This window comes from Neofelis nebulosa, chromosome 12 (assembly GCF_028018385.1).
Source record: "Neofelis nebulosa isolate mNeoNeb1 chromosome 12, mNeoNeb1.pri, whole genome shotgun sequence".
Taxonomy (NCBI): domain Eukaryota; kingdom Metazoa; phylum Chordata; class Mammalia; order Carnivora; family Felidae; genus Neofelis; species Neofelis nebulosa.
This window is the reverse complement of record NC_080793.1, coordinates 64,345,461-64,372,205: the sequence shown is the minus strand read 5'-3', so window position 1 is coordinate 64,372,205 and position 26,745 is coordinate 64,345,461. Positions and strand designations below refer to the sequence as shown.

At 37.7% G+C, this 26,745-nt stretch overlaps 1 long non-coding RNA gene and 2 pseudogenes across 1 annotated transcript; 2 read left to right on the top strand and 1 right to left on the bottom strand.

Moving 5' to 3' along the window:
- The first annotated feature begins 3,123 nt into the window (after positions 1–3,123).
- On the top strand, positions 3,124–3,840 carry LOC131490770 (translin-like; annotated as a pseudogene).
- An 11,183-nt stretch (positions 3,841–15,023) lies between these two features.
- LOC131491922 (uncharacterized) lies at positions 15,024–17,768 on the bottom strand. Its single transcript, XR_009251724.1, has 2 exons — positions 17,637–17,768; positions 15,024–15,767 (listed from the first exon to the last, which is right to left on the bottom strand). It is a non-coding gene; the product is annotated as an uncharacterized LOC131491922 (long non-coding RNA).
- Positions 17,769–21,238: 3,470 nt separating this feature from the next.
- LOC131492332 (U6 spliceosomal RNA) lies at positions 21,239–21,338 on the top strand (annotated as a pseudogene).
- Positions 21,339–26,745: the final 5,407 nt, after the last annotated feature.

Sequence of the window (26,745 nt, the reverse complement as noted above, 5' to 3'; positions counted from 1 at the left end):
AATTTGATATTTTCTAATGTGGAGACTTGTTTGTGGACTAATATGCAATCTATTCTGGAGAATGTTTCATGTGCCCTTGAAAAGAATGTATATTCTGATGTTTTAAGGTGGAATGTTCTGAATATATGTTAGATCTGTGTGATTCAACAACAGTTTCCTTGTTTATTTTCTATTTGATTGAACTATCCATCAATGTAAATTGGTGTTAAACTCCTCTACTTTTATTGTATTACTGTCAATTACTTCTTTTAGGTTTCTTATTAGCTGCTTTATGTATTTGGGTCTTCCATTTGGGGTGCATAAATATTTACAAATGTTATATCTTTTTGTTGGAGTGTTCCCTCTATGATTATATAGTGTCTTTCTTTGTTACAATTTTTGTTATTTTGTTCAATACAAGTATTGCTACCCATTTTCACATCCATTTGTATGATAAATACTTCTCCATCCTTTTATTTTCAATCTGCATGTGTCTTTAGGTTTGAAATGTGTCTCTTGTAGGCAGTGTAAGGATGGCACTTGCTCTTTTATCCATTCTGTCACCCTATATCCTTTGAGTGGAGACTTTTGCCCATTTACATTCAAAGTAATTAGTGGTAAACATGTACTTATTGCTATTTTTTACTTTTTTTTTGTTTTTACTTGTTTTACTTGTTTTTTTTTGTTTGTTTTACTTGTTTTATGGTTGATTTTGTAGTTCTTCTCTGTTTCTTTTCTTGCTCTCTTCTCTCATGGTTTGCTGGCTTTATTTAGTGATATACTTGGATTCTTTTCTCTTTGTTTAGTGCATATCTGTTATTGGTTTTTGATTTGTGTTACTATTTGGTCTTTATCTTTCTGGTATGTCTGAATTGTAGCCTTGTTGGATAGAGTATTCTTGGCTACAGGTTTTTTCCTTTCAGCATTTTGAATATATCTTGCCATTCCCTTCTGGCCTGAAAAATTTTTGCTGAAAACTCAGTTGATAGCCCTGTGGAGTTTGCCTTGTATGTAACTGTTTTCTTTTCTCTTGCTGCTTTTTAAATTCTCTCTTTATCACTGTTTTTTTGCCATTTTAAGTACTATGTGTCTTATTGCGGACTTTTGTGTTGATTTTGTTTGAGGCTGTATGTGCCTCTTGGATCTGGATTTCTGTTTCCTACCCAGATTCAAGATGTTTTCAGGTATTAATTCTTCAAATAAATTTTATGCCTTCTCCTTCTGGGACTCCTATAATGGGAATGTTTTTACATTTGATAGTGTTGCTGAATTCTGTAAGTCTATTTTGATTCATTTTTTTTTCTCACCTGTTCAGTTTCTTTCTTTCCATTACCCTGTCCTCCAGATCACTGATCTGCTTCTTTCAATCTATTATGTATTATGTGTGGTATATTTTTAATTTGTTGCTGAGTTCTTTATTTCTGATTCATTCTTTTTTATGTTTTGTATCTTTTTGTTAAGATTCTCACCAGGTCCTCCATTCTTAAGTTCAGTGAGTATCTTTATGACCATTTTTTCTTTTTTTTGTATTCTCTATCAGGCATATTAATTATCTCCATTTCGCTTGAGTCTCTTGCTTTGATTTTGTTCTGTTCTCTCATTTTGGGACATATTCGTCTGTATCCTCCTTTGTCTAATTCTGTGTCTGTTTGTATGTATTAGGAAAGTCAGCTATGTCTTTCGCTCTTGAAAGTAGTGGCCTTATGAAGAAGAGATCCTGTTGTGCCCTGCAGTGCATTGTCACCTGTTTATCAGAACATAGTGCTTCAGGGGTGTGTGCTTTGTGTGTTATACACACCCTGCTATTGTGGCTGAGTTGTTTTTGCCTTCAGTACAGTCATCTGCAATGGTTCTTCACCTGTTATCAGCAAGGTTTGGGTCCTGTGTCATCAGTGGGTCAGTCTGGGGCTGCTTTTGTCTTGAGTTAAGTCAAACCAGGTGTTTGCCAGAGATATAGTACCACCAAACTGCAGAGAGCTTTTCCTGCATGGTCCCCTGAGAGGCCTTCATTGGTGGGTGGGGCCTGTAGTTAGATCTGATATCTTCCCCCAGGCCACTCCTGGGGCATAGTTGAACTGATGCGTGTGATTATGTTTCCAACCTCCCAGGGCAAGAGTTAACTTTGGATTAGTGCTGGTCCCTGTTGGGGCTGTTTGCACACTGCCAGGCTTGTGGCACCGTTTTGGATAGCTTCCAGCCAAGGCATATTAGAGGGGGTGGGGCATGTTGTTAGAAATTTAGGTGGTGAATATTGGTGCTGAACTAGTTCTTTCAGGTGTCTGTGTGCCTAGACTCGGGGGTGGAAGAGGGAAATGGTGCCTGCCAGCTCTTTTGTTCTTGGAAAAGTCTCCCAATGATCTTTGCCCCTCCAGCACATGCTCTGAAATCTGCTCCCTTTCATATACCTTAGCGATTTTTCAAACTGCTGCTTCTATGTTGTATCTCTGTGGGCTGTTATTTGCACTTTCTTTTTAAGGGTGACGAATGAGTTTCTTTTCGCTCTTCTGGCTCTCTCAGAGCCAAGCCTGCTGATTTTTAAAGTTCTGGGTATTGAGCCCCATTGATTATGGGAACTCATGAAATTCATCCTTTCTGGTTTTCAAAGCCAAATTCTAGGAGATTCATCTTCTGTGTGCAGATTCCCCATGCCTGGAGTGCTGGGAATGAGGGTCTTGTTCTCTCCCCTTTCTGAGCCCATGTTGTCCCTCCCTCAAACAGTCCTGCAAGTCCATTTAGCTCCCAACCATATCTCTGCTCTTGCTATCCTCCTTGATGTGGCCTCTTTTCTACATTTGGCTGTGGAGAGTCAGTTCTGCCAGTCTTTGGATTATTCTCTGGTTATTTACACTGATGTGGGTGTTATCTAGTTGTATCCATAGGATGAGGTGAGCTTACGATCCTCCTACTCCTCCACTTTCCTGAGAAGCCTACAACTATAAATTTAACTCAGCACTGCTTTGTATTTGTTAATTTCCCTGTGATTTCTTCTTTGACCCACTATTTCGTTAGGAGTGTCGTTTAAGCATAGGAACTGGTGGACATGGTGGTGGCCTTGGGTATTGTGCCTGATGTGCTGGTGGTCTCTGAAATACATTTTGGTGGTCATACTTGTGTGCACTGGCTGATTGTTGTGCAGCTGGCAGCATGTCTGTGAGTGAGATCTTCGTGGAGCTGCAGGGCTTTTTGGCTGCCAAGCAGGACATCTAAGAGGAAATCTGAAAAGTTGTACAAAGTTTATAACAAACAGCTTGAGCGATTTTAACTCTACTGCAGAGGGTCCAGCAGGGTCCTGGTTTTCAGGATATTCCAAAGAGGTGTTTGAAAGCTTGAGAACACTTTGGTACAGTAAAAACACATGTAATGTCTTCAGAGACCAAGTTCTCTGCTGAACAGTATTACGGATTTCATGAGCACTGGGGGTTTGTGCTGCAGCTTTTGGTCTTCTTGGTAACATTTGTTGTGTATTTGGAATCAGAAACACTAGTGACTCCAGAAGTGGTTACTGAAGTTCTTGGCATTGAGCCATATTGGGAGAAAGGATTTCATCTGGATGTAGAAGATCATCTTTCAGGAGTTCTAATTCTTGCCAGTGAATTTTCAAGGCTCTCTGTCAACAGTGTGACTGTTGGAGGCTACTCCCAGATCCTCCACATCTACACTTTCATCAATGAACTGAATTCTAGCTTCTGCCTTCCCAACCTGAAAAACGACTCCCTGAGGAATTGCTGTGATGGCTTCAAGTATGATCTGAAAAAAGTAGAGGAGGTGGTCTATGATCTCACCATCCAGGGCTTCAGTAAGGAGAGAGCAGTGGCTTATGCAGAGAAAATAGGTGGCCATCTATGCGCCTGGCCCTGCTGACTTCAGTGGTTGCCAGTGAGTGTGAGCACAGTGTCTCTCAAGGTAGTTAGGATTGTCCTGTTGCTAAATACCATGCTTTATTTTCTTAACCAGTGTGTGGTGTAATTATCAAAATTGAAACAATTTTGGGGGGGTAAAAATATAACCTTCACAAGGACAGATTTTCTTTATTGTTTTAGTGAATTTGCTCTGTAATTCAGTGTATTTCAGTTTTGTCAAAAAGTGTAAATGTCAGTCTCTTTGTGAAGTCCTTTTCTTGCTTACCCTGATGCTGTTGATATACTGACTGGGACGTTTCTTGTCTTCTGGTTTTTTTTTGTTTTTGTTTTGCTTTTTGTTTTTAAAGAGTGTTGTGTTGTCTAATTTCCATTTATTGGTGAATTTTAAAGTTTTCTTTTTTCTAGGTTTGTGATGAGAAGAGTTGTTTTTTTTTTTTTTTATAATTTCAGTCCTTTATTGTTTTAAATTTTTTTTTAACGTTTATTTTTGAGACAGAGACAGAGCATGAATGGGGGAGGGTCAGAGAGAGGGAGACACAGAATCGGAAACAGGCTCCAGGCTCTGAGCTGTCAGTACAGAGCCTGACGCGGGGCTCAAACTCACGGACCACGAAATCATGACCTGAGATGAAGTCGGCCACTTAACCTACTGAGCTACCCAGGCGCCCCCCCATTCTTTTAAAATTTATTAAGATTTGTTTTGTGTTCTAACATATAATCTGCCCTGGACAATGACCCACATGCACTTGAGAAAAATATATACTCTGCTGTTATTTGGTGGTGTGTTCTTTATACATCTGTTAAGTTTAATTAGTTTGCAGGTTGTTCAAATAATCTTTTCCTTATTAATCTTTTGACTGGTTGTTCTATTCATTACTGATTATGTGTATTGACGTCTCCAACTGTAATTGTAGAATTATCTATTTCCCCTTTCAATTCTGTCAATTTTTTCATAAATTTTGGAGGTCTGGTGTTCAGTGCATGTATATTAGTGATTGTTATTTATTTCAGTGAATAAATTCTTTAATCAATAAAATATCACCTTTATTTGTCTCTTGTGACAGTTTCTGATGTAAAGTCTATTTTATCTGATAATAGTATAGGCATCCAAGCTGTCTTTTGGTTACTATTGGTATAGGACATCTTTTTCTATCCCTTCACTTTTGTTGAAATAGATCCAAAGTATGTCATTTGTAAGCAGCATATTCCTGGATCATTTTAAAATTCATTCTGCTAATCACTACCCACTTGAGAGTTTAATCTATTTACACTGAAAGTAATTACTGATAAACAAGGGCTTACCTGTGATATTTTGTTATTTCCTTCTGTAGTCTTACAGCTTTTTTGCTCCTCATATCTTCCATTATGTCCTTCATTTGTGTTTACTTGATTTTTGTAGTGATACACTTTGAACCCATTTTCATTTCATTTTGTGTATATTTTATAGATATTTTTATTGTGGTTACCATAGATGTTATATATAATATGTTGAAGTTGGAGCAATCTAATTTTAATTGATGCCAACTTAACTTCAATCGCATACAAAAATTCTACTCCCAAATAGCTCCATTCCTCTTCTTTATGTTACTGATATCAGAAATTACATCTTTATACATTATGTGTATAATAACATAGACTTATAATTATTTTTTATGTATATGTCTCTTAAAATCAGTAGAAAAAAGTTAAAAACCAAAATTACAATAACATTGGTGTATGTACTTGCCCACATGTTTACTTTAACTAAAGATCTTTATTTCTTCATGTGGCTTCCAATTACTGTCTGGCATTCTTTCATTTCAACCTGAAGGATTTCCTTTAGTATTTCTAAAAGGGCATGTGTAGTAGTAATGACTGCCCTCAGCTTTTGTTTATCTGGGTCTTAATTTCTGCCTTGTTTTTCAGTAAATGTCTTGCTGGATATAGAATTTCAGGCTGGACATTTTTTTTCTTTTAGCACCCTAAATATACAATCCTATTGTCTTCTGGTTTCCAAGGTTTCTTATTAGAAATTACCTGATAATTTCCTTGAAGATCCCTTATAAGTAATTGTAGTGTAAGTGCCTGACATTAGCTTTTTTGATTATAGTGTAAAGAGGCTGATATTAAGCTTTGATTGTTGAAGACATCCATTTCCCATCTTGAATAAACATACTGCCACCAGTATGACAGAACTACTGGCTAAACAACTAAATAAGGAGTCAAGCCTCCTCCACCCATTGAGTTCCCCTTTCAGAAAGCCTTGTTTTTTCAAAGCTCCCTGACAGTTGTTTCTGAGGTGCAGCTTATAATCATATAAGAGTTGCCAGGGCTGGTCCCACTACAACATTGGCTCCAGCTGGGAAGTGTCACAAGCAGCATGGGCCCAAGGGATTCCTAGCTGCTGTCATTATTGATAGGCTGAGACTATCAATGAAGCAGTAATGAATTGTTTCTTTCTTGCTGCTCTGAAGATTCTTTTTGTCTTTGTCTTTTGGTAATTTGATTATACTGTGTCCCAAGTTGAGTTTCTTTGAGTTTATCCAACTTGGAGTTTGTTCACCTTGTTGTAGATATGTATCTTTCAGCAAATTTGAGGAAATTTCAGCCATTATTTCTTAAAATAATCTTTCTATTTCTCTCTCTTCTCCTGGGATCACCATATTATGTGTGATTTTTTTGTTGTTGTTGTTGAAAATTATTTGTTTGACTATTATAACATGGTAACTCTGGAATTCAGATTCTCCCCATTCTTTAGGGTTTGGTGTTTAGTTTTTTGATTGTCAAAGACTGTCGTACTCCATTTTTTGAGACTTTTCATCTATTTTTGCAAAAACTGCTTTTTGCTCTGTGTGGTAACTGAAGTCTCTATTCCTTTAGCTCATGTTTAGCTAATGTTTTAACAAAGATTTCCTTGAATACCAAGAACTCCCCTTGGGCTTTGCAAATTGACCTTATGTTAGAGTAGTCCTTTAGCACTTAGCTAAGTTTGTCCTGAGCCTAGGAATCAACCCAAGGTGAAAGCTTCAAGTCTTCTTAGGTCTTTCTGGGCATGCATGTGGCTTTCTAAATTCCTTTGTATACATGGCTGCTTCCGAATGTTCTAATTTCTTAAACAGTCTCACCTCAGCTTCTCCAGACCTCAAATGGCCTATTATATATTTTCACTTGTAATCTCTCGCCCCAGACATCTGTGAATCTTATAGGTATTAAGAGCAGCTCCCACCATGTATCTGCCCAGCTTCCAAGTTATATGTAACAGACATGTGCCTTGTATCTCCCAGTTTAAAACAGGTACACACAACTTTCAAGAAAGGTCTGCTTTGTTCCCAGCTCAAGGAAGGGAACTGGAAACTGAACTGCTGCTGCTTCAACACCAAAATCATTGTCATGACTGCAAGGGGAAGGAATGAGTACAAGTGTCACAAAACTTTCCTATTAGTTTGGAGATGTTTTTTCTTGATCAGATGTTTGCCTGATTGCTATAAACCTTTGACTTTTTCCACAGCTATGACAAAGTTGGTTCAGACAGGTTCCCCCCCCCCCCCCCCCCCCCCGCCCCAGTAGTTCTATGGGAGAAACAAGAGCTTGGAGCCTCCTACTCCACAGTTGTGCTTACATATCTGAATAGATTTTTCATTTCATTTCATTTCATTTAAAGATTTTTAAATGATCAGATTTTAGTTTTGTTTACATTATTTTCAATTTCTAATTTTACTGAACTGTGATATTTGTATTTTGTGGAGTTTATTGAAAGTTTTTTTTGGTTCTAATATACTTTTATATTTTCTGAATGTACTGTCAACATTGGTTAATTATTTTTAGAGCACACAGTTTAAAAGACACATTTAGATATTTATTAGGTTCACTTTTTAAATATTCTATGTATATATTTTAGAGCAGAGTTTCTCAAATTTGTCACTATTAACATTTTGGACCAGATGATTCTTGGTTGTGTGCATGTATGATGGAGGTAGTTGTGGTTGTCCTGTGCTTTATAAGATATTTAGCAGCATCCCTAGTTTCTACATGAAATAGTAGTAGTATCATCTCTCAGTTGTGACAACCAAAAATATCTCCAGAGATTGCTAAATGTCCTGTGGTGGGCAAAATCACCTTCTGTTGAGCACCATTGTTCTAGAGTATGGATTAGCAAAAAGTTTTTCTGTAAAAGGCCAGATAATAAATATTTCAGACTTTGTAGGCCATGTGATCCCTGTCATTAGACAACTATGCCTTTGTAGTATAAAGGCAGTAGCTGACAATACATAAAAGAACTGAAATGGCTGAGTTCCAAAATCTTAATTTATAAAAACAGGTATCCGGTTGAATTCGGCTCAAGGCCTGTAGTTATTGCACTGTATTGCCAACCTTTGTATTGTATTGTTTGTATTGTATTGTACTGTATTGCCAGCCTTTGTTCCAGAACTTCAATTGCTCTCTACTACATTTGGTATAAAATCTGGGAGTATATTAAGGTCTACTATACCTAATTTGTTTCCCTTTATCCTTATATCTCTTACAATTTTTTTTTGGATCCTGATAACTTATTTGATACACAGATATTTAAAACCTTTACTATCCCTTGAAACTGGTCTTTTAAAAACATCATTTGAGTGCTGGTTTTCTGATTTAATATTGTTTTGTTTGAATTCAACATGTGGCAGCTAGGTAAATAAACCCTGAATTATTTGTACATTTATTGGCTTACTAATGTATTATTTTATATTTCAGTCTGCATTATTTTTGGATATCTTTCTTTTTTACAATCTGATAGCACTTAATAGGTAACTTTATATTAGTTGATGTGGCAGATAAATTTGTTGTACTTTATGCTGAATTATACTGTAAAAAAGTAAAAGAAAAAAATATTTTTAGTAATAGTTCTGTTCTCATTGTTCCATTGATTTTTCTTCTATAATTACAAAATATTGTGTTCTGCTCTACTAAGTACCTTTATAATTATAAACTTTTGTATTTTATGAATCTTCTATTTCCATAGTGTCTAATAATTCCATATTATAGAACCAATGATAAAATTAATGTTTTTTCTTTCTTTCTAACCATCCTTTAATCCCTATTTTAGTGCCTTTTAAAATATTTCTCAGTTTTTATCATTTTACTATTAAATACAAATCTATAACTTGATTTGTCAGTTGTAAATGATATAATTGGGCTTCTAGCTTCTAAAGATGAAAGAATCAATATGTTTACATTGCATTGGTTATGTTACACTTTCACCTTCCATAGTATGCTGGATCCATTCTTTGTTAATTTCCAAAGATAAAAACCTCTAAAAATCCCCATCTGTAACTGATCACTTTGGATTTAATTTTCCCTGGATACCTTCTGCTAGTACTCAATAACTCACCTGTCTGGCTCCTATTTAGAGATTCTTCCTCTAATAACCATGGATTTTCTCCTTCCTCCAACTTGAAGATCACATATGTTTTTCTAATACTGTACTCTATAAATGGAAAATAATTTAGGATTTAGATCAGCTGCATGTGCTTCAATACTTCTGAATGTAAAGGAAGCTATAGCTTAAGAGCTGCACACTGATGGGATTCATCTGAGGTGCTCACTTTTGAGGAGATGACAAAAGAATGAATCTCCTTAGATCCCTGAATCTCAGGACAAAATAATATTAACTTCTAAAAAGGGCCCAGGTGCTTTGGGTTTTATAAAAGGGACCACATAGGGATTTCACTTTACCTCCTCATGTCAAACAAAGTAGAGAACCATACAAAATTGGACAATAGGCAGTGCAAAATCAGACAATGACAGGGAACTCTTAGGAAAAAGGAAACAACTTGGGTGAACCCTATTTTGGCCAGAGTTTGGAAAATTTCTATGGCACAGCATAACAAAGGAACCCCCCCGCCCCACCGCCCCGCCTACCGCGCCTCCAAAAAAAAGCCTGACTGTCTCAATAAGTTGAGGAGACAATGTTAGGAGTTTAGAATGCTAAGGCAACTAGAATTTGCCAGACAAAACACTGGAGAGGAAAGAGCTGTACTAAGTGAGAGCCATGAGATCTGCAGAAAGGTCTCTGTGAATCTTTGGCTGAGTATAGACTTGTGCTTGCATGTAAGAAGTGCATTCAAGGTTAGGGAAAGAACTGCTGGGAAGGTGTAGAGTGGAAAATACAGAAAAAAGAAGTTTTTTATCCCACCAGCCAGAGTGGAAAGGTTTCTTAATTAATGGAGGATATGTAGAATAACCTGAAGGCTACAGGAACAAAATTGGTACTGGAACAAAATTAGCCCTAAACCAGAAGGTGTTCTGAATCCTACAGAACAAAGCTTAATAGCAGACCTGGAGAGGATCAAACTAATTCCAAACAACATAGCTTTATTCCATAGAAAGCCCCAAAACATTTTAAAATACCAAAAAATATAGCACCCAATAATGTAAAATCCATAACAACTAGAATCTAATAAAAAAAATTACAAAGCATGCAAAGAAGGCACATATGACCCTTAACCAGGAGAAAAGTTAATTAGTAGAAACAGAACAGGATATGACACATATGATAAAAGTAGCAATCATGAAAAACAGGATTGCATTCTTGAGGCAATGACATGGCAAGGTCTGCTCATCCACCAGGATGCGCATGTGTCTGTACAGGGTCCTTTGAGCAGGGCCCAGATGCTTCCACTCCTCCTCAGTGAACTCCACAGTCACATCCTTGAATGATGGTGCTGCCTGTAACAGCACATTTCTGATCAATTTGGAGTGTTTAGAAACTGGTGACATGACCTCTGAAAACTCTTATATAATGTTTACTGTTAACAGTTTAAAACAAAATATAAAATAAATAAAATTATAAAATGTTATTAAAAACCTAACTCTGTCTTATACTCCGAGGCATCACACAATTAGTATCAATGTTATTATCATGTCCTAATTCATCTGTATATATTTCAAAATATGTACATATGCTACCAGTTAATATTACTACTGATAAAACTTAAATAGTGCCTTAAAATTTTTTTTTAATATTTATTTATTTTTGAGAGAGAGAGAGGAAGGGAGGAGCAGAGAGAGGGAGACACAGAATCTGAAGCAGGCTCCAGGCTCCAAGCTGTCAGCACTGAGCCTGACACGAGGCTCGAACCCATGAACCATGAGATCATGAACTGAGCTGAAGTTGGACGCTTAATCAACTGAGCCACCCATGTGCCCCAAACTTAGTACCTTCTTAAAGATAAAGTCATTATAAATAGGCTTCCCATAATCATTTCCTGTATACCAGTGACTCACTAGGGTACACACATCCTCACTCTGGATCCTCTGCTAGGGTAATGGGGAATCAATAAAGAGATCCATTTAAACCCTGGAGGTAGTACTCAGAACCAGACTTGTATTTCAGAGGCACATATTTATATTCAATTGATTCCCAACAGAGGTAACCAAGGCAATCCAACAGAGAAAGTATATACTTCTCAACAAATGGTGCTATAACTTTCAAACTTATAAAAGGGAAAAAAAAGTGACAGGCTTGTGACCATATTAGTTAGGCAAATATTTCTTAGATAAGACACACAAAAAAGTATAAGTTACTGTTATGGGCTGAACTGTGTCTCCCATGTATGTTGAAGCCTTAACCCCTAATGTGGCTGTATTTGGAGATAGGGCCAGACCATAAGGAGGTAATTAAGGTTAAATGAGGTAATAAAGGCGGGGTCCTGATCTGATAGAATTGGTGTCCTTAGAGGAAGAGGTAGAGGCACCTGAGAACACTCTCGTTCTGTGTGTGTGCACAGATAAAAGGCCATGTGAGGACACAGAAGGTGGCCCTCTGCAAGCCAGGAAGAGAGATTGCACCAGAAACCAATAGTGATCACATCTTGCTCTTGGACTTATGTTGTTGAATCTACCTGGTCTGTGGTATTTTTTATGGCAGTCCAAATAGATTAATACACCCATGAAATAAAAGCATTGAAAATTATGAAAATTGATAAATTTAAACCTCTGCTCTTTTTTTCTTTAAGATTTTATTTAATTTCCAGTTAGCTAACCTATAGTATAATATTAGTTTCAGGTGTACAAATCAGTTATTCAATATTTACATGCAACACCCAGTGCTCATCACAAGTGTGTTTCTTAACACCATCGCCTATTTAACCTGTTTCCCACATACCTCCCCTCCGATAACCATCAGTTTGTTCTGTATAGTTGAGTATCGTTCTTGGTTTGCCTCCCTTTCTTTTCCTTTCCCTATGATCACTTGTTTTGTTTCTTAAATTCTACATATGAGTGAAATCATATGATACTTGTCTTTCTCTGACTGACTTATTTTGCTTAGCATAATACTCTGTAGCTCCATCCACATTGTTGCAAATGGCAAGATTTCATTCTTTTTTATGGCTGAGTGATATTCCATTATATATATATATATATATATATATATATATATATATATATATATATATAAATTCATCTGCCATCCATTCATGTGTCAATGGATGCTTGGGCTATTTCCATAATTTGGCTGTTGTCGATAATGCTGCTACAAACATTGGGGTGCATGTATCCTTTTGAAGTAGTACTTTTGTATTCTCTGGGTGAATACCAGTAACGCAATTTCTGGGTCAAAGAGTTCTATTTTTAACTTTTGGAGGAAACTCTACACCATTTTTCAGAACGCTGCACCAGGTGGCATTCTCAACAGTGTAGAAGGGTTCCCCTTTCCCCATATCCTCACCAGCATCTGTTGTTTCTTATTGTTGATTTTAGCCATTGTGACAGGTGTGAGGTCATACTGTAGTTTTGATTTGTATTTCCCAGATGATGAGTGATGTTGAGAATCTTTTCATGTGTCTGTTAGCCATCTGGATATCTTCTTTGGAAAAATGTCTATTCATCTCTTCTGCCCATTTTTTAACTGTATTATTTGTTTTTTAGCTGTTGAGTTAAGTTCTTTATATATTTTGTATGCTAACCTTTTATCAGATATGCTGTTTGCAAATATCTTCTTCCATTCCAAAGGTTGCTTTTTAGTTTTGTTGATTGTTTCCTTTGCTGTGCAGAAGCTTTTGATGAACTCCCAATAGTTTATTTTTCCTTTTGTTTCCCTTGCCTCAGGAGACATATCTAGAAAGAAGTTACTGTGGCTGATGACAAGGGTTACTGCATGTGTTCTCCTCTGGTATTTTAATGGTTTCCTGTCTCACATTTAGGTCTTTCATCCATTTTGAATTTGTTTTTGTGTATAGTCTAAGACAGTACTCCAGTTCCATTCTTTTGCATGTTGCTGTCCAGTTTTCCCAACACCGTATGTTAAAGAGACTGTCTTTTCCCCATTGGATAGTCTTTCCTGTTTTGTGTAACATTAATTGACCTTATAGGTGTGGGTTCATTTCTGGGTTTTCTATTCTGTTCCATTGATCTGTGTCTATTTTTGTGCCAGTACCATACTTTTGATCACTACAGCTTTGTAACATAACTTGAAATCTGTAATTGTGATGCCTTCAGTTTTTTCTTTTCAAGATTGTTTTGGCTATTTGGGGTCTTTTGCAGTTCCACACAAATCTTAGGATTGTTCTACATCGGTGAAAAATGATGTTGGTATTTTGATAGGGATTGCATTGCATGTATAGAATGCCTTGTGTAGTATAGACATTTTAACAATATTTGTTCTTCCAATCCATGAGCGTGGAATGTCTTTCCATTTCTTTGTGTCTTCTTCAATTTCTTTCATCAGTGTTTTATAGTTTCCAGAGTACAGGTCCTTCACCTCTGTGGTTAGGTTTATTAGTAGCTATCTCATGGTTTTTGGTGCAATTGTAAAAGGGATGAAGTCCTTAATTTCTCTTTCGGCTGCTTCATTATTGGTGTATAGAAATGCATCATATTTCTTTATGTTGATTTTGTATCCTGAGACTTTACTGAATTCATGTATCAGTTCTCATAATTTTTTGGTGGAGTCTTTCAGGTTTTTTATATAGAGTATCATGTCATCTGCAAATAAACTTTTACTTCTTCCTTGCTGATTTAGATGCCTTTTATTTATTTGTGTTGTCTGATGGCTATAGCTAGGACTTTTGTATTATGTTAAGTAACAGTGGTGAGAGAGGACATCCCTATCTTGTTCCTGACCATAGAGGAAAAGCTACAAGTTGTTCCCCATTGATTATTATATTAGCTGTGCATTTTTTGTATATGGCTCCCTTATTATGTTGAGGTATGTTCCCTCGAAACCAACTTTGTTGAGGGTTTTTATCATGAATAGATGTTTGTACTTTGTCAAATGCTTTTTCTGCATCTATTGAAAGGATCATATGGTTCTTATTCTTTCTTGTATTATTGTGGTGTATCATGTTCATTGATTTGTGACTATTGAACCACCTTTGAATTTTGGGACTAAATCCCACTTGAACATGGTGAGTGAATCTTGGATTTGATTTGCTGGCATTTTGCTGAGAATTTTTACATCTATGTTCATTAGGGATATTGGCCTGTAGTTCTCTTTTTTAGTGGAGTCTTTATCTGATTTTGGTATCAGGGTAATGCTGACCTCATAGAATGAGGTTGGAAGTTTTCCTTCCTTTTCTATTTTTTTGGAATAGTTTGAGAAGAATAGGCATTAACTCTTTTTAAAATGTTTGGTAGAATTCCCCTGTGAGGCCAGGGTTTTTGTTTGTTGGGAGATTTGTGTTACTGATTCAATGTCTTTGCTGGTTATCGGTCTATTCAAGTTTTCTATTTCTTCCTGTTTCAGTTTTGGAAGTTTATATGTTTCTAGGGATTTATCCATTTATTCCAGCTTGTTCAATTTTTTGGCATATAGTTTTTCATAATATTCTTACATTATTTATATTTTTATCCTGTTCATTGTTATTTCTCCTCTCTCATTTGTGATTTTATTTATTTGGGTCCTTTCTCTTTCCTTTTTCATAAGCCTGGCAAGGGGTTTATCAATTTTATTAATTTTTTCAAAGAACCAGCTTATGGTTTCATTGATCTGTTCTACTGTTTTTTGTTTGTTGCTATATCATTTATTTCTGCTCTAATCTTTATTATTCCCTTCCTTCTGTTGGCTTTCAGCTTCATTTGTTGAGGTTGTTGTTGTTCTTTTTTTGGGGGGGGGGTTCCTTCAGGTTTAAGGTTAGTTTATTTGAGGTTTTTCTTGTTCCTTAAAGTAAAAACCTCTGCTTTTTGAAAAATACTATTAAGAATATGAAAAAACACAGGCTGAGGGAAAGTATCTACAAATCATTTATCTTTGGAAAAACTTTTGTAGCATATATACAACTCTTGAAATCAGTAAGAAACAACTTTTTAAGATGAGGAAAAGATCAAATAGGCACTTCATCAAAAAGGAACAGATGACAAACAAAAACATACTCATTATTATACATTAGAAAAATCAAATTAAAACTAAAATGTAATACCATTACAAAGCAATATGATGGCTCAAATAGAAAAACCTGACATCATTAAATTCAGATGAAGATGCAGAGCAACTAGACCCCTCACATCTTGCTGATGGAAATGAAAAATGGTACGGCCACTTTGAAAAAGTATGACAGCTCCTTATTATGCCAAACATACACTTCTTATGAGATCCAGCAATGTCATTCACTCCTTGGTATTCACCCAAGAGAGTGGAGACATATGTCCACACATAGAAACCTGTATATAAATGTTCATGGCTGAAAATTATCCAAATATGCATCAGTTGGTGAATGGATAAACAAACTGTGAACCGCCACATAAAAGATCACTACTCTTCATTAAACATAAATGAACTGAAACATGGACCTGACACCAAATAATGGCACTTTGATTTTCAGATCTGTCATATAGGTGACTCTGGACAATTGACTGACATTCTCGGATCTTTAAAGGTTCTTTAAAGTTTTCAATAAGTCAGAGGTAGATGAGCATGGAAACTCTTCATGAATCACCATGTGAGGTGATGGACACATGTGACAGCAGCATCTGTAAAGCATGGGGCCATTTAGGAAAAGTGAAGGCAGACTTTCTTTCCTCTTCCTGGTTAAGGGTACCCACAGACCTGGTTCTCACAAGCTTTCCAACAAAGTGGCCTTTCCTGAGCAACCTACCCCTTGCTCACCTTGCTCTTCTCAAAGCTGGCCCACACTTCCCACTGTCACACAATGTTGTGACTTCTGAATGTGGTGGCATCACCAAGTCTGTCTCATTCTTTTTTTTAATTTTATTTTTAATTTTTAAAAATTTACATCCAAATTAGTTAGCATATAGTGAATCAATGATTTCAGGAGTAGATTCCTTAATGTCCCTTACCCATTTAGCCCATCCCCCCTCCCACAACCCCTCCAGCAACCCTCAGTTTGTTCTCCATATTTATGAGTCTCTTCTGTTTTGTCCCCCTCCCTGTTTTTATATTATTTTTGTTTCCCTTCCCTTATGTTCATCTGTTTTGTCTCTTAAAGTCCTCATATGAGTGAAGTCATGTGATTTTTTCTTTCTCTGACTGACTGATTTCACTTAGCGTACTACCCTCCAGTTCCATCCATGTAGTTGCAAATGGCAAGATTTCATTCTTTTTGATTGCCAAGTAATACTCCATTGTATATATATATACCGCCTCTTCTTTATTCATTCATCCGAGGGACATATGGGCTCTTTCCATACTTTGGCTATTGTTGATAGTGCTGTTATAAACATGGGCGTGCATATGTCCCTTAGAAACATCACACCTGTATCCCTTGGATAAATGCCTAGTAGTGCAATTGCTAGGTCGTAGGGTATTTTTAATTTTTTGAGGAACCTCCATACTGTTTTCCAGAGTGGCTGCACCAGCTTGCATTCCAGTCTCTCTCATTCTTGACAGGGGGATCAAGAAATGCTTCTGGCTGTGCAGACCTTTGTGGGTTCTCCTGTCTCTACTCTGAAATTCTGGATTGAAGTCTAAGGTGAAGGGGTGCTCTCTTCCAGGGAAGATTCTTATTACCAGAGTCCCTTGCTTCCTGCTTCTTAAAAGCTGCTTTGCTCTAAAATGAATTTCCTAGGAGCCCCAGCTCCTGAGCCCGAGGAACTAATTTTAAGGCCACAAAGTGGAGCCTCTTGGAATTCACTATAATCTCAGACTGAAAATACAGACTGCCAGTGCATCGGGGGCTAGAAGGCTCTGTCTGACTCAAGGGATCTGAGGAGACACCAGAAATCCTAGAACACATTTGAGGCATGGTAGATTCTATCTTACATTCACTTCCCATTATATCTCTGGGGATTTAGGGACAGGTCACTCTGCTAAGTGCTCTGAAGGCTGCAGTGCTGTTTTTAGGCAGGTGTTACATTTACACAAAGCCTGAGGTTAGAAGTAAAGCACACCTGCCCTTGAATCCAAACTCCCTCCCTGCTACCTTCTGACCTGGGCACATTCACTCCACCAACCTGAGCCTTGGTTGTTATTTTTAATGCAAATGATTATACCCATCTCACAGAATAGTTAGAATGGTTGTGAGGTTTACATAAACTACCCAATTAAAAGGAACAAAATGTCTTCTAAATATAAAACAACAGTTGTCACTTACTCAGGGCTTAGTACCCTGAACCAGCCTATTTGATTTACAACTTAGACTTACGTTTCAAAACAACGCCATGAGACAGTTATTAATACTTTCATTGTCAGTTGAGAGACTTCTTATCCAGGTTCCTTTTCTAGTCCCTGCTTACAGGTGACAGCTGGAATTTACCCCTCCCCCCCCCCTCCCCCCCCCCCCCCCCCCTCGGTCTTTCTGGCTCCAGAGCTTGGGTACTACCGCAGACCCACCTCTGGTGCTCTTTGGCACGCTCACAGTCTACAATATAAATACTTTTTACCTTCCTGCCATCAACAGGGGCTTTTCTCTGTTTGTGCTGCAGGTGGGGCCGGGCACCGATTCCCGCAGATCCCAGCGTGCACCGAACACCTGTTCCTGACGTGGGCTCAGTCTCAACTGCATCCGGAAGCCTGACCTGGAGGTTGAGCCCAAGGGTGGGGGTAGGAGTGAGGGGGATGGTCCTTAAGACTTCCTGCTCCCGCAGTCTGGGTCACAAGCCCACTCTACTCAGTGTTTCCAGGCAGCGCAGAGTCTCCACACTCGCCTTCCATTCCAGATATGTACAACCAAGGCCTAGGCAGCACCTCCCCACCAGGGCAGAGAGTGCAGAAGCAGGAAGGCAGAGCAGGGCCTGCACGCGCGGGGGTGTGGCACAGACGGTTCGTGCACAGACTTGCACGATGAGCCAGCCAGATTCAAGATCACATTTGCTATAAACCTCCACGCCTTGACGTTACTTTGCAGTTTCTTATTAGACGGTTGGAAAATGTCTTTGATAGTGTCTCCTACCCAGGATCGCTCAGAGCCTCCAGGTGTAGAGGTTAAATTTGAACATTAAAGCGAAATGCAATGTGTGGTCCCCCATCAAACCCCAAACGGAAAAGCAACTATCGCCAAGGACGTCGGGAACAATTGGAGAAATTTGAATGTGGACTGGCAATAAGGAATATTAAGGAACATTACAGTTAACTGTTAAGTGGAATTATATTGGAAAATGTATTGATTTTATAAAGGTATGCATAGCGCCGCACTTAGCACTGAAATTAACTTTGTTAATTCGCTTTACGAAATTTCAGCAAAAACTAACAGCAAATATGGCAAAAGTTTAAGTAAGGTTTCTTAAATCAATGGCATGGCTGGCTATATATGTTCATTTTACCATTTTCTACTTATCTTTTTCAAATTTTTGTAATACAAAGAAAAAATAGGGATTCTCTCTCCATCAATGTACCTTTTAAACGCAAGCTGCTCAGAGAAGTAAAGATACAAATATCTGTTGAGAATAAGGTTGAGAAATGTAAATACAGACACTTGAATATGGCGCACAACAACAGTAGTATAAAAGAAAGTGTGACCAATAGAGTTTATCCCAGGAAAGGAGAAAAAAAAAAAAAAAAGCAAATTTCAAGAAGACATAATATACGAAAGAACACACAATGGAAAATAATAAAATGGTTATCAAGCAAATCACACATTTGCCGGAGAAGATCCTGCTTAAACCTTATAATGCGCATTTTGTTGATTTAAAAAAAAAAACAAATTATGGCCACACAGTCATAATATTATAAGAACATCTTTTTTACTGTTTCTCTCGTTCTTCCTTCCTTCCTTTTTTTTTTTTTTTTTTTAAGTTGGCTTCACGCCCAGCGCCGAGCAAAACTGCGGGCTTGAACTCACGACCCTGAGACGAAGACCTGAACTGAGATCAGGAGTCCCACACCTAACCGACTCAGCCACTCAGGCGACCCTATGACAATGATTTTTTAAAAACTGGACCCTACTTATAAGATGGGGGGGAAAAGGTATACAGTCATCAAGAAGTTAGTTGCAATCTATATGAACACACGCGGAAAGCTTTACTCTTTCTAGGAAACTCTCGTTTCTCCCTCCCCCCCTTAGAACCCCGTCCCTGGGGCGCGCAGTTCTTAGCCTCTCCCAAGCCCACTGAGGGGTGTGTGGACTCGGAGGCTCTAGACTTGCGGAGCGGGTGGTGGGCGGAGCTCAGCAGGTGGTGACGCGCTCTTTCAGGGGCTCCCCAGCCCAGCCGCCGCCGCTTTCTCGCCTTGCCCTGCCGCCTAGTTCCGCGGAGTCTAGAGGTGGCCGGGGGGGGGGGGGGGGGGGGGGGTGGGGGGTGGGGGGGGGGTAGGGTGGGCCTCAGTTCTAGCTCTTCCGGGGCGGCCTGGGCGGTGCGGGTGCTGGCGCGTCCTTCCTCCCAGCGGGTGGAGTCCGGGGATGTTTTCCCGTCTAGCTCCTCCTCCCATCGCCACGTCCCGGGCCAACGTGAGAAGAATCTGGGTTTACTCCTGATGGGAAAAGAGTGTTCTCTGTTGGACAATTCCCGAGGGTCGTGGATATGTCCCCTTAATCAGACTGAGTTTTCTATCTTTGCAAAAATGGACCCTGATAATGTGTTTTTTTTGTTTGTTTTTAGGAGGGTCAAAAGGCGTTATTTTCCATAAACGCCGTAATTGGTTCTTTAATAGTGAAATACTCTTCTTGCAGCTTTCTGGACAAAAACCTTGCACTTGTAAATGAGAAAGCTAAATGTGACAGTTTCACCCCATTTGTTTTGTAATAGGCTTTACAATTTGATATTTTATTGCCCTTAAGTTCTGTGCTGAGCAAGACTTACTTTTTAAACACTTGAGTTGCTCTTATCTTTTAAATATAAATATATTTAAGTGTTTCTTTTAAACATGTAAATACATGCTCAATTTGATCAAAATATAGCAGTGATGATGGGCTAATGGAAGCTCCCTTCTTTCCATCTCATTTTCCAAATAAAACCAATATGAACTGAAGCTTAGCTCTAGACTTTATGCTAAAGCTAACAATGCATTTTTCAAAGGAAATGGTTACTATTTATTTACAACTTGTTTTTACACTTAAAGTTATCTTCTGATCTGGTTATTTGGTCAGGCTTTGTAGAACTATCATTCTTTTCTGTATTGTAAGGGTGTATCAGGTTTATTCAATCAATCTTTGTGATTGATGTTCAGCTTGTCTCCAAGTTTCACTATTATAAATAATACATAGCAAACATCATTGTCCCTACATCTTTTGTATATATATGTGATTATTTCTTTGGCACAAATGTCCAAATGATAGACTTACCCAGTTAAAATGTGTACCTGTTAAATATTTGATAAATGCAAATAGTCTTCAGAAAGGTTATAACAGTTTACACTGTTTCCTCACATCTATTTTAATACCAGATACCATGCATTTTTGAAAACTTATTATTAATGATGTTTAAGAAATTGCTATTCATGTTTTAATGGAAGGAAAGTGGACAAAACACATATTCACTCAACAAACATTTATTGAAAACCTGCAGTGTGACAGACATCATTCTAGATACTGGGATAATAGGCAATAAAAATTTCCACTCCTGTGTAGTTTATGATCAGGGTTGCTGTGGTCAATTAAGAAACAGTGGCATACTTAAGGAGACCTAATAAAAAACACGGGCAGTGTTGATGAATTACCTGTGACTAGTGACAGTAGGGAGCCATTATCACCACAAGAACTGCTATGGAGGCAGGAAGTATTAACTACAACCTGGCAGAAAAGAGTGCACCTAAGGGAGCTGTGACCTTACTAATAGAAACATTGTGGCCAACTCAAGTCTCAGCATAAGGAGCCAAAGGTATAAACATCCAAACTTCATTTGCTTTCCACCCTCTCATGTCTTATCCCCTAATGAGAATTAACATTCCCCTACGCTGTGCAATTCTTAGAAGCGCATCCACATAGTCTCTCCTCCAGAGCTCCTTGTTAATTTTCCAGTTATATTTCTTCTTAGCCCTGGAATACCAATCAACTCACTGAGCCATTGGTCACGAATCAATATGACTCTTAACATGTCTCCTTCTGTGCTAGCTGCAGCAGCAGATACACTAAAATTGGAACAATACAGAGAAAATTAGCATGGCCTCTGAGCAAGGATGACAAGCAAATTCGTGAAGTGTTTCAAATAAAAAAAATAACAAATGTCTCCTTCCATACAAAATGAAAAATCAAATATACCTCTCAAAACTCTGTCCATAGGGAGAATTTTTCTTTACCAGAGTCTTTCAGGGTTAACTCTGAGTGGGGCTGTAATGCAGCAGCCATTCACTTCCAGATGATGTCACCACACCTTGCAGACACATCTATAACCCAAGGAGGGTGTTTTTCCTCCTCTGGAAATGTCAAATGTTTATAGTGGACTTCCCATGGGGCTCTAAGGAGCATGAAGGATCAGGTGTTAAGGTAGTAGGAGTTAGTACCATGTGAGTGTGCACCACTTGCTTATACGGTTTGCTTGTATCTTCTGGTCTTGTAATTACCATTCCATTTAACAAAGGAATAGTCTTTCATACATCCAATACTTTGATTCAGTGAAACAGATTATCATGCTCATGATAGATATTTTGAGTCACATAGTCACTTGCTATCCCATGTTTAGGGAGTTTAGTCTCTATGGGGAACCCAGTAGCAAATCAGAAGCTGGTTTTCAAATGGAGGATAGTTATCATTGAAGTAAAGGCATACTTTACTCCAAAATCCTGGGAGCCTGAGCTATATTGAGTCTTCCAATCTATGAACATGGCAAGACTTTCCATTTATTTAGGCCTTTGATATTTTAATCAGCATTTTGAATTATTTGCCATATACATCCTGCACATGTTTTGTTAAATTAGTTTTAATTTTTTAGAGCAATTTTAAATAGTACCACATTTCTAATTTTCATTTCCAATTTTTTTTTTGCTAATATGTAGAAGTATGATTGATATTTATGTGTTTACTTTGTATTCAGTGATCTTACTAAACTCACTTGATACTTCTGGAATTTTTGGTAGACTTCCTTGGGATTTTCTATGTAGAGAATCCTGCAATCTACAAATAAGGATAGGTTTTGTTCTTCCTTTCTAATCTTCCAGTTTTGTTTTGTTTTGTTTTCTTGCATTATTGAAATGGTCAGGACTTCTAGTACTATATAAATTGTTTTAGGGAAACTAGAGACTTTTACCTGGGTCTTAATTTTAGGGGGAAAAGCATCAAGACTCCAGCCATTAAGTATGCTGTTAGCATTAGTAATTTTGTAGTTTTTTTATCAGATTGAGGAAATTTCCTTTTAATTCTAGTTTGCTGGGAGTTTTATTATGAATGGATGTTGGATTTGGTCAAATGATTTTCTCATCAACTGATTTGAGCATATGGTTTTTCTTTAGCCTGTCAAAATGATAGATTACACTGATTGATTTTCATATATTGAGCCAGTTTTGCGCTTACAGTATAAAGTATACCTGGTTGTAGTATATCTTTCTTTTTATATATTAATGGATATGTTTTGTTGAAAACTTGTGTTATGTTCATAAGGAAAATTGGACTGTAGTTTTCTTTTTTACTGTCTTTGTTTGACTTTGATATTGGCCTTATATGAGCTGGGAAGCATTCCCTCCACTTTTGTTTTCTGGGAGAGTTTGTATTGAATTGGTGTTATTTCATCTCCCCCATCCCAGCTCTGAGTATACATATACATTGTAAAATAATCATCACAATCAAGTGAACTAACATATCTATCATCTCACATAATTACCATTTTCTCTTTTTCTTTCTTCCTTTCTTCTTTCTTTCTTTCTTTCTTTCTTTCTTTCTTTCTTTCTTTCTTTCTTCCTACTTGTGGTGAGAACACTTAAAATTTACTCTCATAGCAAATTTTAAGTACACAGTACAGTTTTATTAGCTGTAGTCATATTGCTGTACATTAGATCTCCTGAACGTATTCCTCTTGCATAACTGAAAGTTTGTACCCCTTGACCAACACCTTTCCATCTCCCTCTCCTCCCAGCCCCTGGCAACCATAATTCTTATTCTCTGCTTCTGTGAACTTGACTAGATTCTACACATTATTTCATCTTTAAATGTTTGGTATATTTACCAGTGAAGACAATTGTGTCTAGAGATTTCCATTTTTAACTACATATTCAGTCTATTTAATGTAAGACTACTTAAATGATCTATTTCATCTTGGGTGAGTTTTGTGTTTGTGGTTTTCAAGGAATTTGGCAATTTTGTGTAAGTTGTTGACTTCCTACATATAGGCTTGTTTGTATTGTTCACTTAATTTCCTTTTAATGTTTGTAGGTTCTGTAGTTAGAATTCCTCTTTTATTCTTGATGTTTTAAAACTTCATCTCCCTTTTATATTTGTCAGTCTTGCTAGAAGTTTAACAATTTTATCTTTTCAAAAAACCAAAACTTTTTCTATTTCCTTCTTTTTCTATTTCCTTGTGGTGGAAGCTTAGATTTTTGATTTGAGACTTTTCTTTTCTAATATAAACATTTACTTATTCTGACAATAATTATCAGAGATCTAAAAATAATAAGAAAAATCGTATTCATGTTAAGAGTGTTCAGAATTTCATTAGCCAGTGGTTTGAAATTTACATAGATTGAGGTGACTGAAAAATAGGTTCAACAAAAAAGGACCTAAAGAGTTAAGTCAGTTTGTGTTTTAAGATTCTATATTTATGTGAAGAAAGTGATTTTAAAGGCTACGAGAAAGGTGATTAGATTTTAGTTTTTATTATTTTTTTAAAAAAAAATTTTTTTTTTCAACGTTTTTTATTTATTTTTGGGACAGAGAGAGACAGAGCATGAACGGGGGAGGGGCAGAGAGAGAGGGAGACACAGAATCGGAAACAGGCTCCAGGCTCCGAGCCATCAGCCCAGAGCCTGACGCGGGGCTCAAACTCACGGACCGCAAGATCGTGACCTGGCTGAAGTCGGACGCTTAACCGACTGCGCCACCCAGGCGCCCCAGATTTTAGTTTTTAAAAATAAAAACTACTGGGGCACCTGGGTGGTTCAGTCAGTTAAGCGTCTGACTTTGGCTCAGGTCATGATCTTGTGGCTCATGAGTTCGAGTCCCCTGTCAGGCTCTATGCTGACAGCTCAGAGCCTGGAGCCTGCTTTGGATTCTGTGTCTCCCTCTCTCTCTGGCCTTTCCCCTCTCTCTCTCTCTCAAAAATAAATAAACATTAAAAAAATACACACACACACACACACACACACACACTACTATGGAGTTATCACAGGGAAGCAGCCTTGCTTATGTGGAATTTGGGCATATTCATCCATTATTATTTATAATAAAGCCATATTAGTAGCCTTTGCCCAGTACTTTTTTCATTATTCTCTTATGCAAATTTCACATAATAAATTCTGTTTAAGCTTGAGCGCCAATAGAAAATTGGGCATTTCTTAAAGAAGGATAGGCTTCTTTTAATCAAGGATTTTGAATTATCCTTTAATTCTCAATTACAGAGATTATATTACTTCTTCGATGAACATATTCCAGTTTCATTTTAAAAGATGATTTTCATTACTTATTTTAATCTCTATTCCTTGTAAACTATGGACTCACCAAGGCTCTAAAAAAATTCACAAAAACATCAGTAAGAAAGAATCAATCTTTTGGTCCTGTGGTTAGAGTTCTATATGATTGTTTTAATTGCATACATATTTATTTTTATTATGTGTAATTGTGAAATGTCAATGCCATTATAGAAATTTTAAATTCAAAAATCACATCTCAGTTTATGTGCTTGATGTCCCAAAAGACTAGCTGAAGTTTTTCCTTTACTGCAATTGTTATGACTGAACTTAGATGGAGGGCATAAATCAGTCATTGACTCAATATGAGAATTCTCTTTTCTGTTTGGGTAACCTATGAACACCATTTCACCCATGTAATGTAATGCCATTTCACCCATGAATGAACAATTCAGAGAGAACACCAAACTGGTTGTTCAGGAAAGAATGGACTATAGCAGATGAAGAATGGAAGGAGGGACAGGATTCTGGTAATATGACAACAGAGCAGCAAAGTTGTTTAGTTACTCTGAATTGCCACATAAAAAAAGGTAAAGCAACTAGATGTCAAAACAAGACTAAATATTAAACATCAGAAGGGTGCCTGGGTAGCTCAGTTGGTTAAGCATCTGACTTCAGCTCAGGTCATGATCTTGTGGTTCATGAGTTCAAGCCCCACATCAGGCTCTGTGCTGACAGCTCAGATTCTGTGTCTCCTCTCTCTGAACCCCCAGTCTTGTGCTCTGTCTCTCTGTCTCTCAAAAATAAATAAACATTAGACATCAGAAAAAAATTTATAAAATAAAAAGATGAAAAGATATCCCCACAAATCCCAAAATATAGGTTGTGGAGACAACGCCCCTGCCTACTAGTAATCTATGTAGGAAGAAACAAGGAAAGCAATGAGATGGGAGAGAGTTGGAGAACAAGAGCTATAAAAGGAGGTTTGTTGTCTCCAGTACCACATGCCTGTGTTGAGATGGACCAAAAGGGATAGAGCAATATAACCTCTATGAACTCTAAATTGACTTGCCAGGGTTTCCTTTTAGGACAAGGCGCCACACTGAGAAGAAATTGCTTATAGTGGCATTAAAATCAAGGAGGACAGGGACAACAGAGATGATGGAAAGAGAAGGTCTAGACTAATGTGAGGGAGGAGAATAAAGACAGGACATCTCAGAAGGCAAAGCCACAATATTTTTCAACTCTACACACAAGAGAGAACGTAGTATTGAAGGGGCTAGGATTCCATACTTATCTGGAAGTAGATAGGTCTGATCTCCCCCTACCTCATGATGGTATTAATGGGATCAAGTATTGAGTTGAGGTTCCACACAGTGGCAATGAAACTTCACAAGCCAGTACAAGGCAGAACTAGTTACAACTAGGCTTCCACTCTCCTTCCCTGTCATCAAGGCCCGTTGGGGAGCTGACCTTCCGCCTTTCCTGGTATTTACAAGGCAGAATAGAGTGGTGCAAGGAGGGGTAGTTGACAAGCTGCTTCTCCCTTCCCCTCATGCCAGGGGGTCCAGTGAAGAGCTGACCCTCCACCCCTACCCACAGCAACAAAGTGGTCAACTCACCCCACTTTCCCGCCTTGGAGGCAGTGGAGACAAATAGTGAGATGCTCATACAACTGCAGACTCAGAGACTGCAGGTAGTATGAGTCAGTGCACTTTTGCCAGGAAGGTGACAGTGAGGTAAAGAGGGACTTGAAATTTCACCCTACCCATCTGTAATAAAGCAGTGTGATAGTGCCCAATTTTGGTCAGGAAAGTTTGGAGGAGCCTGATAGGAAGCTAGCCCTTGCTATTATACCTAGTCCTTGCATTATACCTGCTAAAAAGATTAAATAGGATCCACAGTCTAATATAAGAGAAAAAATATCTAGGATTTAGTAAAAAAAAAAAAAAAACACTTATCATAGCAATTACAACAGGAGTGAGAAAAAGACAATGAACAGACACCAGCATCAAGATAAATTAGATACTAGAATTATCTGACAGGGTTTTTAAGAAGGCATCATAA